We start from the raw sequence: 9,918 nt of genomic DNA, 5'->3' as shown, positions 1-9,918 counted from the left end.
CCAGATGAAAGAAGAGTATACTGCGCTTGCTTGCGAGGAACTAATGAGCAACCATAATAAACCCCAGGAAGAGTAGCCTGCTGCCTTGCAGGAACTAAGAACCATTAACAAACCCCAGGGAAGTAGCTCTGGCCTTGGCAGGAAATAATTGCGAATCCAGAATAAACCCAGGAAGAGTAGCTGCTGCCCTTGGCAGGAACTAATGGGGCTCCATAATAACAAAGTCAAGGTATTGGAGAGGCCATCACAAAGCCCTGACCTCAATCCCATAGAACATTTGTGGGCAGAACTGAAAAAGCGTGTGCGAGCAAGGAGGCAATTTAAAGGCAATATTACCAAATACTAATTGAGTGTATGTAAACTTCTGACCCACTTGGAATGTGATAAATCATTCTCTCAACTATTATCCTGACATTTCACATTCTTAAACTAAAGTAGTGATCCTAACTGACCTAAGACAGGGAATTCAGGAATTGTGAAAAACGGAGTTAAAATGTATTTGGCTAAGGCGTATGTAAACTTCCGACTTCAACTGTACGCTATATATGCGTAAGTATGTAGACACCCCTTCAAATTGGTAGATTCGGCTATTTCAGCCACACCCGTTGCTGACAGGTGTATAAAATCGAGTACACCGCCATGCAATCTCCATAGACAAACATTGGTAGTAGAATGGCCTTACTGAAGAGCTCACCGTGGCATGGTCATAGGATGCCACCTTTCCAACAAGTCAGTTTGTTAAATTTCGTCCCTGCTGTTATTGTGAAGTGGAAACGTCTAGGAGCAACTACGGCTCAGCTGTGAAGTGATATTCCACACAAGCTCACAGAACGGGACCGTCAGGTGCTGAAGCACGTAGTGCGTACAAAAACATCTGTCCTCAGTTGCCACACTCACTACCGAGTTCCAAACTGCCTCTGGAAGCAACGTCAGCACAAGAACTGTTCGTCAGAAGCTTCATGAAATGGGTTTCCATGGTCGAGCAGCCGCACACAAGCCTAAGATCACCATGCGCAATGCCAAGCATTGGCTGGAGTGGTATAAAGCTCGCCGCCATTGGACTCTGGAGCAGTGGAAGCATGGTGTGGAAGAACTTGATTGCACAGAGCCCTGACCTCAACCAAATCAAACACCTTTGGGATGAATTGTAACGCCGACTGTGAGCCAGGCCTAATCACCCAACATCAGTGCCCGACCTCACTAATGCTCTTGTGGCTGAAAAGAAGCAAGTCCCCCACAGCAATGTTCCAACATCTAGTGGAAAACCTTCCCAGAAGAGTGGAGGCTGTTATAACAGCAAAGGGGGGACCAACTCCATATTAATGGCCATGATTTTGGAATGAGATGTTCGACAAGCAGGTGTCCACATACTTTTGGTCTAGTAGTGTATCACTTTAAAAAAAAACATCTGATTTCATAAAGGAAAAAAAWAWAWAWWWWTCTTTTTTAAGTTCGAAGCGTTAAAATAGCAATAGTTAGTTATAATGAGAGATATTGACTAGGCATTAATATGACTACAGTCCTTAGAGAGAGAGAGAGTATTGAGAGTACTTACTTGTCACTGAGTTCAACGTACGGCGGATCACATTTTAGCGGATCCAAGCACGTATATCCTCCCTGGAAATTGAAACATACGTGTGCTGTTGTACACGTGTTGTTACCAGTCTCACACTCATTGATATCTTCAGAAATCAAACACACAACAATTCACGTCAGTTAGACAACATCATCATCCATCACAACAAATCACAAATATTATTATTACACAATGAAAACAAAACAAGCAATAGGTAGGTATACTATACTAAAGGACTCTCCAACCCTGTTCCTGGAGAGATACCTACTGTAGGTTTACATCTATCTAGTCCAGGGCTCTCCAACCCTGTTCCTGGAGAGAGACCCTCCTGNTAGGTTTACATCTATCTAGTCCAGGGCTCTCCAACCCTGTTCCTGGAGAGATACCTACTGTAGGTTTACATCTATCTAGTCCAGGGCTCTCCAACTCTGTTCCTGGAGAGATACCTACAGTAGGTTTACATCTATCTAGTCCTATCTAGAAAGGTTATGGTAAAGTTAGTCCCGGGGTGAATCTAAAAAGTATTCTCATCACCTTCCCAAAATGCCAGAGGTTAACGAGGATAGCTTTGAAGAGAAGATCCTTAGTTTCCTCTGACATTTTGAGTAAGAAGCGAGGAGAGAGAACGCAACGCGAGGAACACAAGCCTTTCGCTACACCCGCAATAACATCTGCTACATATGTGTATGTGACCAATAACATTTGATTTGATATACTGAGATTCACCCAGTAAGTCAGTCTCCTGTCATGCTGACAGGTTACAGCCTACTGTCAGTAGGTGTTCCTGATTACCTTCACAGCTCCTCCCATCCTCATAAAGGTAGTATCCCGCTGGACAGGTTAGGGTTAGTACAGTAGGTGTCCCTGATTACCTTCACAGAACCTCCCATTCCCTGGACAGGTTAGGGTTAGTACAGTAGGTGTTCCTGATTACCTTCACAGAACCTTCCACTCCCTGGACAGGTTAGGGTTAGTACAGTAGGTGTCCCTGATTACCTTCACAGCTCCTCCCATCCTCATACAGATAGTATCCCGCTGGACAGTGACACTGGAAGGAGCCAGGAGTGTTCACACAGCGGTGCTGACACAGAAACTCAGAGAAACCACACTCGTCCAAGTCTACAGGTGATACACAGCATTAATAGTCATCACAGTACATCACAGTACATCACAGTACATCACAGTACATCACAGTACATCACAGTAACATTAGAGTAACACCACAGTACACCACAGTAACATCACAGTAACACCACAGTAACATCACAGTAACAAACAATACGCACAGTAAATCACAGTACACCCACAGTAAACAAATCACATAACATCACGTAACATCACGTAACATCCACAGTACATCACGTAACATCACAGTACCACCACCACGTAACAAACACAAGTACATCACAGTAACATCACAGTAGCATCACAGTACATCACAGTACCCACAGTTCATTCACAGTACACCACAGTAACAACACAGTACATCACAGTACATCACAGTAACATCACAGTAACATCACAGTACACCACAGTAAACATCACAGTAACAACACAGTAACATCACAGTACACCACAGTACATCCACAGTAACAATAACACAGTACATCACAGTACATCACAGTTACATCACAGTACAACACAGTAACATCCACAGTAATCACAGTACACCACAGTAACTACAGTACAACACAGTAACACCACATACATCACAGTACATCACAGTAACATCACAGTACACCACAGTACATCACAGTACATCACAGTACATCACAGTAACAACACAGTACATCACAGTACACCAACGTAACATCACATACATCACAGTAACATCACAGTAGCATCACAGTACATCACAGTACACCACAGTAACATCACAGTTAACATCACAGTACAACACAGTAACAACACAGTAGCATCACAGCTACACCACCAGTAACATCACAGTACATCACAGTACATCACAGTACATCACGTAACATCACAGTACACACACGGTAACAACACAGTAACATCACAGTACAACACAGTACACCACAGTAACATCACAGTAACATCACAGTACATCACAGGACAACACAGTACTCCACAGTAACATCACGTAACATCACAGTACACCACAGTAACATCACAGTACACCACAGTAACATCGCAGTACAACACAGTAACATCACCGTAACATCACAGTACAACACAGTACACACACACACAGTAACATCACAGTAACATCACAGTAACATCACAGTACATCACAGTCCACAGTAACATCACAGTAAACCAAGTACATCACAGTACACCACAGTACACCACAGTACATCACAGTAACATCACAGTACATCACAGTAACATCACAGTACATCACAGTACACCACAGTACACCACAGTAACAACACAGTTCATCACAGTACACCACAGTAACAACACAGTAACAACACAGTACACCACAGTAACATCACATCATAGTCATCACTGTCATTACAATATTGCCCAAGAATTACAGTTCAAAGTGTAAGGAGGGGCACAAATGATGACAGACCAATAGCAGATATAACATAATGATGGTTATGAATCACTAGGTCACCATAGACCTCCTTTATCTGTCTCACTGCAACAACTTAGTGTCTCAAATAGCACCCTATTCCCTATATAGTGCACCATAGGGCTCTGGCCAAACATAGTGCACTATATATAGGGAATAGGGTGCCATAGGGTACCCATCAGTCCCTGGATGGGAGACCAGATGCTGCTGGAAGTGGTGTTGGAGGGCCAGTAGGAGGCACTCTTTCCTCTGGTCAAAAAAATATCCCAATGCCCCAGGGATTGGGGACACTGCCCTGTGTAGGGTGCCGTCTTGCGGATGGGACTTTAAACAGGTGTCCTGACTCTGGTCACTAAAGATCCCATGGCACTTATCCTAAGAATAGGGGTGTTAACCCCGGTGTCCTGGCTAAATTCCCAAGCTGGCCCTCATACCATCATGGTCACCTAATCATCTCCAGCTTCCAGTTGGCTCATTCATCYTCCCTCCTCTCCCCTGTAACTATTCCCCAGCTCATTGCTGTAAATGAGAATGTGTTCTGGGTGAAATTACCTGGTGAAAAAAAATATATAGGGAATAGGGTTCCATAGGGCTCTGGTCTAATGTAGTGCACTAAATAGGGAATAGGGTGCCATAGGGCTCTGGTCTAAAGTAGGAATAGGTGCCATAGGGCTCTGGTCTAAAGTTAGTGCACTATATATAGGGAATAGGTGCCATAGCTCTGGTCTAAAGTAGTGCACTATATAAGGAATGGGTGCCATAGGCTCTGGTCTAAGTAGGCACTATATATAGGAAGGGTGCCATAGGCTCTGGTTAAAGTAGTGTACTATATATAGAATAGGGTGCCATAGGGCTATGGTCAAAGTAGTTACTATATAGGGAATAGGGTGCCATAGGGCTCTTGTCTAAGTAGTGTACTATATGGAATAGGGCTCTGGTCTAAAGTAGTGTGACTCTATAGGAATAGGTGCCATAGGGATGCCACCTTCTCTTTGGTTGCAAGCAACACAGAACCTTATGATTCTCTCATCATCACCATTGCAGGTGGTCCCGTCACCAGCCAGCCTTGATCCCTCTTCACAGCTACACATGTAGGAGCCGTAGGTGTTTGAAGCAGCCGTGGGCGCAGGGTTGTCCTCACACTCATCCACGTTCTAGAGAGAGGTTAGAGTACCAACTTCACTACAACATTACCACAAGTATATTACCTCGACTTTTTTACCACTTCTGGCCTACACACAATACCCCATAATATAAAAAAGGAATTGTGGTTTTACTTTTTTTTTTTAACAAATTAATTACAAATGAAAAAGCTGAAATGTCTTGAGTCAAGAAGTATTCAACCCCTTTTGCTATGACAAGCTTAAAACCTCATAAGGATCGGACCCTTTAAAAAAAAAAATGGCCCCTAAAATGACGTAGTTTAGGACCTGAAGCAAGGATATGCATATTCTTGGTACCATTTGAAAGGAAACACTTTGAAGTTTGTGGAAAAGTGAAATTAATGTAGGAGAATATAACACATTAGATCTGATTAAAGATAATACAAAGAAAAAAACCTTTGTTTTCTATTTATTTTTTTGTTGGTCAGCGCTCTAGTAGAGGTTAAATAAGTTCAGGAGTAAAAATGTGCTTAACAAGTCACATAATAAGTTGCATGGTTGAATGACTACCTCATCTCTGTACCCAACACATACAATTATCTGTAAGGTCCCTCAGTCAAGCAGTGAATTTCAAACACAGATTCAACCTCAAAGACCAGGGAGGTTTTCCAATGCCTCGCAACGAAGGGCACCTATTGGTTGATGGGTAAAAATGTAAAAAAGCATACTTTTTAAAAACCTTTATTTAACTAGGCAAGTCAGTTAAGAACAAATTCTTATTTTCAATGACAGCCTAGTGGGTTAACTGCCTTGTTCAAGGGCAGAATGACAGATGTGTACCTTGTCAGCTCGGGGATTTGAACTTGCAACCTTTTGGTTACAAGCCCAACCACTAGGCTATAGATTTCACCATGAGGCCACTGGTGACTTTAATTACAGTTACATAGTTTAATAACTGTGATAGGAGAAAAATTAGGATGGATTAACAATGTATTGTAGTCACTTTACAATACTAACCTAATTGACAGAGTGGAAAGAAGGAAACCTGTACAGAATACAAATATTCCAAAACATGCCTCCTGTTTGCAACAATGCATTAAAGTAAAACTGCAGAAAATGTGGCAAAGCAATTAATTTTTAATCCTGAATACAATGTGTTATGTTTGGGGCAAATCCAATACAAACACATTACTGAGTACCACTCTCCATATTTTCAAGCATAGCAGTGGCTGCATCATGTTATGGGTATGCTTGTAATAGATAAGGACTGGGGAGTTTTTCAGGATAAAAAAAACAGACTGGAGCTAAGCACAGGCAAAATCCTAGAGGACTTAGGAGGTTGAATACTTGTCTAATCACAATATATTAGTGTTTTCATTATTTATTATTTAACAAATGCTAGAATTTTTCTTCCACTTTGACATTACAGAGTATTTTGTGTAGATCGTTGACAAAATAAATGACAATTAATAAACATTTTAACCTCACTTTGTAACACAACAACATGTGGAAAAGTCAAGGGCTGTGAATACTTTCATAAGGCACTTTAAACGTGTGTGTGTGTGTGTGTGTGTGTGTGTGCGTGCGTGTGTGCGTGGCAGCATGTATCTGATGATTTATCATTTCAGTGTTAATCTGCTAAATTGTAATTATTCGATTTATTGCCTACCTCATGCCTTTTGCACACATTGTATATAGATTCTCTTTTTTCTACCATGTTATTGACTTGTTTATTGTTTACTCCATGTGTAACTCTGTGTTGTCTGTTCACACTGCTATGCTTTATCTTGGCCAGGTCGCAGTTGCAAATGAGAACTTGTTCTCAACTAGCCTACCTGGTTAAATAAAGGTGAAATAAAAAAAAATAAAAAAATGTCTGGACACACAAAGAGACCTGGAACAATCAGGAAAAGCAAGGTGTGTCCCCACCTTGGCAGATGGGGACACACACACCGTGCAGACACACACACACACACAGCAAAAAAACACTTTAAACATATAGTGTATTTCCACATATAGTAATGATTGACATTTCCGTAATGACGATATAGCATAGTATCTGGCCTACTCCTGAAATAATATGATTTCATTGTCTGTAATGGGTGGAAACCCAGAACTTACCATTCGTTGCACAAATTTCCCACACACATAACACACACACACACACACACACACACACACACACACACACACACACAACACACAACACACACACACACACACACACACACACACACACACACACACACACACACACACAACACAGGTTCTTACCCTGACACTGTCCCCGACCAGCCAGTAGCCCTCGGTACAGGAGCAGGTGTATCCTCCAGCTGTGTTGATGCACACCTGGGTGGGGTTACACTGGTGGGAGTCTGTCTCACACTCATCCATGTCTGGAAGAGAGAAGAGAGAGAGAGAGTTGGTTCCACTGGGTTAAATGCATCCCTCCTCCCCCAACGGAAAATATTTCCCCCCTTGTACTATTAAAAATAAAATGTTGCTCACCCTCCTCTCTGATAAAATGAACTAAAAAAAAACTATGATCACCACCACATATAATAAGAACTGTAGTGACCCTTTGTTTATAAACGTGAATATAGACTTGGCCACTTCAGCATGGTTTTGTGGAACAGTCGATGCCACGCAGAGCGAACGAGCCAGAAGCTTGAGGGTTCGCCGACCACACGGACGAGCTCACTCTCTCTGCCTGTCTCATCACTCTCTCTGCCTGTCTCATCGCTCTCTCTGCCTGTCTCATCACTCTCTCTGCCTGTCTCATCGCTCTCTCTGCCTGTCTCATCGCTCTCTCTGCCTGTCTCATCGCTCTCTCTGCCTGTCTCATCACTCTCTCTCTGCTGTCTCATCACTCTCTCTACCTGTCTCATCACTCTCTGCCTGTCTCATCACTCTCTCTACCTGTCTCATCACTCTCTCTGCCTGTCTCATCACTCTCTCTGCCTGTCTCATTACACTACGATCAAAGCCGACTGCAGACACATTAGCTAGGGGAAATCAGATTTTTTTTTAACATGTTGATGCTATATGTCATGCCCTAATCTGTTTCACCTGTCTTGTTATTGTCTTCACCCCCTCCAGGTCTTATTTTCCCCAGTGTATTTATCCCTGTGTTTCCTGTCTCTCTGTGCCAGTGTATTTATCCCTGTGTTTCCTGTCTCTCTGTACCAGTGTATTTATCCCTGTGTTTCCTGTCTCTCTGTACCAGTGTATTTATCCCTGTGTTTCCTGTCTCTCTGTACAAGTGTATTTATCCCTGTGTTTCCTGTCTCTCTGTACCAGTGTATTTATCCCTGTGTTTCCTGTCTCCCTGTACCAGTGTATTTATCCCTGTGTTTCCTGTCTCTCTGTACCAGTGTATATATCCCTGTGTTTCCTGTCTCTCTCTATCCCTGTGTTTCCTGTCTCTCTCTATCCCTGTGTTTCCTGTCTCTCTGTACCAGTGTATTTATCCCTGTGTTTCCTTCTCTCTGTACCAGTGTATTTATCCCTGTGTTTCCTGTCTCTCTGTACCAGTGTATTTATCCCTGTGTTTCCTGTCTCTCTGTACCAGTGTATTTATCCCTGTGTTTCCTGTCTCTCTGTACCAGTGTATTTATCCCTGTGTTTCCTGTCTCTCTGTACCAGTGTATTTATCCCTGTGTTTCCTGTCTCTCTGTACCAGTGTATATATCCCTGTGTTTCCTGTCTCTCTGTACCAGTTCGTCTTGTATATTTCCAAGTCATCCAGCGTTTTTTCCCGTTCTCCTGTTTTTTGCATTCTCCTTTTTCTAGTCCTCCCGGTTTTTGACTCTTGCCTGTTTCTGGACTCTGTACCCGCCTGCCTGATCATTTCTGCCTGCCTTGACCTCGAGCCTGTCTGGCACTCTGTACCTCCTGGACTCTGATCTGGTTTTGACCTTTTTGCCTGTCCACGACCATTCTCTTGCCTACTCCTTTTGGATTATTAAACATCTAAGAGTCCAACCATCTACCTCCTGTGTCTGCATCTGTGTCTCGCCTTGTGCCTTGACACTATATATGTATAATTATATAAAATATATGCACTGATTTTCCACCAACAGGTTCTGTGTCAATGATTTATAGAGTTAAGTCTGAATTCAGGCCATCCTGATTTATAGAGTTAGTCTGAATTCAGGCCATCCTGATTTACAGGTTAAGTCTGATTCAGGCCATCCTGATTTACAGAGTTAAGTCTGAATTCAGGCCATCCTGATTTACAGAGTTAAGTCTGAATTTCTTGAAGTACATAAAGGTGTACCACAGGGATTGATTTCGGGACCTGTTCTCTTCACTATTGGTCAATCTGTAATTACTTTTTAAAACTTAATCATATTTGGATGTTAGTATCATGTATTGCTGTTGATCTGGCTGTTGATCTGGCTGTTGATCTGGCTGTTGATCTGACTGTTGATCTGGCTGTTACCCTGGCTGTTGATCTGGCTGTTGATCTGGCTGTTGATCCGACTGTTGATCTGGCCGTTGATCTGACTGTTGATCTGGCTGTTGATCTGGCTGTTGATCTGACTGTTATCTGACTGTTGATCTGACTGTTGATCTGACTGTTGATCTGGCTGTTGATCTGACTGTTGATCTGACTGTTGATCAGACTGTTGATCAGACTGTTGATCTGACTGTTGATCTGACTGTTGATCTGACTGTCTGTGTTTGATCTGGCTGGC

The 9,918-nt window shown here is 42.6% G+C and overlaps 1 pseudogene; it reads right to left on the bottom strand.

The window, feature by feature from the left end:
• Window positions 1–1,525: 1,525 nt before the first annotated feature.
• The window catches only part of LOC112069564 (fibulin-5-like), a 13,403-nt pseudogene continuing 5,010 nt past the window's right edge, over window positions 1,526–9,918 (bottom strand).

This window comes from Salvelinus sp. IW2-2015, unplaced genomic scaffold (assembly GCF_002910315.2).
Source record: "Salvelinus sp. IW2-2015 unplaced genomic scaffold, ASM291031v2 Un_scaffold1048, whole genome shotgun sequence".
Classification (NCBI taxonomy): domain Eukaryota; kingdom Metazoa; phylum Chordata; class Actinopteri; order Salmoniformes; family Salmonidae; genus Salvelinus; species Salvelinus sp. IW2-2015.
The sequence above is the reverse complement of the archived record's forward strand: the minus strand, read 5'-3'. Positions and strand labels throughout refer to the sequence as shown.